We start from the raw sequence: 4,732 nt of genomic DNA on the forward strand, positions 1-4,732 counted from the left end.
AGGGGTTACCTTGGTTGGTGATTGGCTAATGGTTACACAAGCCAAAACATCGTTATGACATCATAAAGTGGCCAAAATCTGATCAGCTCATTTTCAGACAGGTTTTTATAGAAATGCATCAGGACAAAAAGTGAGGGAATCTTTTTTCCTGAAACGTTCAGAGTCTCTTTACACAGAGGGGACACATGTTTATTTATAAAAGACATGAAAAAGTGGAATTTGCATAATAGGTGACCTTTAAATTGGGAAGTAGGAGTTGATGTCATATCTCAACCATTTATTAAAGTTTGCTTCTCCAACATTGCCGTCTGTTACTGCAAATGAAAATAGGCTCTTCTGTACAGTTGCAGAATATATTATTATTATTAACAATCATACTATGAAGGCACACATGTATTATTTTGTTGCAGCTCACATGTTTCTTTATTATTACAATAAGCAGTATTTTATTCCACAGTACAGCATTTTACGTTCTGTTTTTAGCTTATCTTGTTGTATCTGTGTTCAAAGGGGTCAAACCCTTTAAAAACGAGCACAAACGTTTTTTTAAATGTTTTTCTTAAAGTTTATTTATGAAATTTGAACAAGTGGAAACTTTCTGAAAAAATAACCTGAATTTATTGGATTTTATTGCAATTTTATTATATTTGGTATAGGTTTCTATCACTTGTACATTGCCTATTTTAAACAGCATAGTTAACTTTTTGTAAGCATTAGCATTCAGCTAACCAGACTAGATTTCTCTCTAGATTAGCTAATAATACCTAAAACTATAGGCCAATAAAATCCAATGTACCATTATGTTTTCATCATTCTTTATTGAACATCAAAAAAGTATCAAAATATTTTTAAAAGCTTTTCAAAGCACAATTCAGTGTGTGCAGACACCCGTTCATTTGTCGCTCAATTCACATTATTTGAATTTATACAGCCAAATATTAAACAATCATAAGTTCAACACACAAACACACACATTTTAAAAATATATATATATATTCCAAAAATGACAAAGAGAAAAAACAACTTCATATAAAACCAACATCTCTGCATCTGAATATAAATGAAAGGCAATAAGAAGGATACAATCTATACAGTATTTGGATGAATAACAGCTTCTTGCCTATAGGTGGCGGAACAGAGATTAAACTGCATTGTGAACTTGGCCTATAAAGTCTGAGAAAAGTTGGAAAGATATGAATAAAAACAGAGATATAAAAAAGGTCTTTACACTCGAGAAAAATATGACAATTTAACATATAATGTGGCTTTGAAGGAGCTGAGATAAGGCCACTATTTACATTACTGATGGTTAGTTGATACAAAAGGCGCGTTCACACCGGAGTACTTTTCCCGTTTAGTTCCGTTAGTGCCTGGAATTTTGCGTTCACACCAAAAAGAGAACTTAGTTCAGAGAACTTTTACCCCCATGTTTAGTCCCTGCTAGAGAGGTGGTACTATCCTGGGGAGAAAAAAGTACCAATTTCGATTGGCTGGGCGAATTGCAAACCACGCCCCGTAAAACTCTGAAAAGTTTTGTGAAAGCCGCCATTGTATTTGCTGGCATTAGCATTATTAGCATTAGCATGATTAGCATTAGCCTCGCGCACCAACGCAGAGAGAATAACTTATGGCAACACAAAAAAAAACATGGGAGCGGTGGAGATGAGGAGGTGTCGGCGTTCTGGCGATTTACTCGGAAGGCTTCAGTAGAAGCTGCTGGGAGTCCCAGCAGCTTCTACTGAAGCCAATCTTCCAACCTTGCTTGCTAGATTGGCTAATGGTTACACAAGCCAACACATCGTTATGACATCATAAAGTGTCCAAAATCTGATCAGCTCATTTTCCTGAGACTGCCAAGGCACACANAAAAATGGAAAAAATAAAATGTATTTCCCATGAAGGCTAAAAATTGTGTATTATTTCAGTTAACAAACTTTGTCATCTTATTTAAATTGAAACATATTTTAAAATAAATTGTACAGTACATTTTGCTCTGGTAATCCACTGGAAATCCACCCCTTTGGTGGGATCAGGATAATCCAGTTTTTTGGGATCAAACTGATCCCAATCCTGTGTTGTCGGTTTGAACTACCCGTTTTGAAGATTTGATCCAGATTAAAGCTTGGATTGGATTTCCTGATCTGATCGGATATGAAAGTGATCCTAATCCTGTTTTTTGGTTTTGAACTCCCCAAAATCCAAATCTGATTTGATCAGATTTGGATTCAAAGTTTTGAACTCCTGGGCCCTGGGGCCGAGGGGAGATGTCAAAGAGATGCAGAATGACTAAGAGCAGATGTAAAACAACCATTGGGCTATATGGCTCATCCTTCAATTACTGCAAAAACAACCACCGATAAAAGTGAAATGACCACAAAGAGACACACAAAACACTGCAAGAGATGCAGAACAACCACAATGGGGACGCAAAACAACCACAAAGAAAAACAAAATCTATAAAGGGATGCGAAATGACTAAGATTAGATGTCAAACAACCATTGGGCTACATGACACATCCTCAAATTAACATCAAACAACTGCAAAGAGAGGGGAAACCAACTGTCAACAGTTGCACAATAACCTCAAAGAGAGACCAGAACGGCATCAAAGAGAACCAAACACTTTGAAAATACATAAAATGACTACAAAGAGAAGACAAAAAACCACCAAAGGACCCAAAATGACTTCAAAAATATGCAAAACCCAGATGTAAAACAACCACCAAGAGTTGCACAATTACCACAGAGACACAAAATGACTTCAAAGTGATTAAAATTAAGACCAAAAATCGTTTAAAAATAAATAAAATGAGTTCAAACTGACATGAAACAACCTCATACACATTTGTATAAACAAAATAAACCTGTAAAGCGACACAAAATGAGTTTCATGTGGTCTCATGATTTTCCTATGTTTAGAGGGGTCTGGTAACATTCAGCCACTGATGCATCAGAGCCCTCACAGGTGGCAGGGGTCCGAGGGCCGAAAAGAGAAGCCCCTGGTGGAGTTTATATGCATTTACGTATGTCCACAGTTCATACAAAGGTCCTCAGAGGATTAACACAGGGAGGCTCGCCTTTGGGTGCTACCTGACGACGGCCCCCTGCGGTTGCCATTTGTGTGTTTGTTTATTTGAGTAGGTTGCTAGAAATCACCTGTAGGGTTGAAAATACCAGCACTGAAGTCATTAATTGTATGTTTTGGGATTTAATGTTGGGTAATTTACTCGCAAACAAAAAGAGTGGCCATGCAAGAGACAGATATACGCTGTGCTGAAATGATACGCTATACTGAAAGGTCAGAGCAGAGTGGGTGGTGTGTGCAGTGAAGCAGGTTAGTGCCGTGTGACTCAGATATAATCATTGTTGCTGTTTTACTCCAGTTTAATTCAGCCTCCATGCCTCATCAATATTCACTTCTTGTTAAATATTTTACTATCTCTTCTCCAACAAATCTGTTATTGGTTTTTTAAGCTGTAATTTTGCTCAAATTCTTATCTTCTGCCCACGAGTCTGGCACCGTCTCTTCGAAAACAATTTGCCCATTAGTCTTAGGTATTAAAAAGGCAGCATGCTTTTTTTTTCCTACTCTAGATCTGGAGCCCCTCGTGTTTAACTCGTTATAAATGCTTGCGGTTTAAATCGTAACAGCTTATTATTTCAGAGAGTTCAATAAAGGAGTTAAGATGCTCCTTTATGGTTTGGTGCGTTTGTACTGTATGTCTCCAGCTAAATAGATTATGGTTATACACTAGTAAAACACAAATTGAAAAGAAGGCTTAATATTATTCCAGTAACACATATCAAAATGTGAAAGAAAAACACATCCCACACTACAACCTTAATCTGTTTCATCTTCTCTTCTCCTTTGCCTCTGTGCTAAGAGAAAAAAGGGAAATAGATCTTCAGCACTGGCATTAAAATGTCATGGTCAGCATCTGTGTGTGGGGGTTCAGTTGCTGGCTTCATTATGGTCTTATACTCCTGACGGCCACACACTTAATGTTCACAAATAGGTTTCCGGTGTGCTGCATGATCTTCCTCTGCCCAATGGTAAAGGGGCCCTATTATCTCTCCCTTTGTGTTGTGTGTTTTATAGGATTGTTGTGCATGTAAGACAAAGACTGAAATACCCAAATGTCCTGCCTGAAACGCCTCGATTGGACTCCTTTGTTTACTTCCGTAACATGATAAAAATCTCTTTGTAAGACTGGCGCTTCTTTGGCTAGCGCTAACACATTGTACGAGCGAAGGGGCGGGACATGTAAGCTGTTGACCAATCACAACAGAGCCGAACAGCTAACCAATCAGAGCAGACTGGGCTCTGGTTCCAGACAGAGCGTGAAAAGAGGTGCTGCAGCAACATTAAAGCATGGAGACAGTAGAGGCACAAAATACAAATACGAACCTGAGAATGAGCAGAATAGGGACCCTTTAAGCAATTCTCAACAAATATGATTCAACAGAATAAATATACTGTACAGGATGTGACATGTTTGCAGAGGTTTTTTTACTCCACCACCAACACAAGCCGGTGAGCAGCTAGAGGGATAAACACCGTTTGTTGCCAGGGGGATAATATTAGCAGAGCAGTAACCAATATGTCAAGTCAATAACCATATGCTGTCTGATGCAGATGTTTATAATATTCACTGTTGGTTTCTGGTAAATTATTGTAACAATTTAAATAAGCAACAACAGAACGAACAAAGATTGCAGTGCCACATTGTGC

General features: G+C 38.0%; 1 protein-coding gene across 1 annotated transcript in view; it reads right to left on the reverse strand.

Annotated features, from left to right (window-relative positions):
• Positions 1-4,732, reverse strand: part of jam2b (junctional adhesion molecule 2b) — a 38,770-nt gene that overhangs the window by 29,624 nt on the left and 4,414 nt on the right. The gene's annotated exons all lie outside the window — the stretch shown is intronic.

This window comes from Notothenia coriiceps, unplaced genomic scaffold (genome assembly GCF_000735185.1).
Source record: "Notothenia coriiceps isolate Sejong01 unplaced genomic scaffold, NC01 NC01_scaffold00019353, whole genome shotgun sequence".
Classification (NCBI taxonomy): Eukaryota; Metazoa; Chordata; class Actinopteri; order Perciformes; family Nototheniidae; genus Notothenia; species Notothenia coriiceps.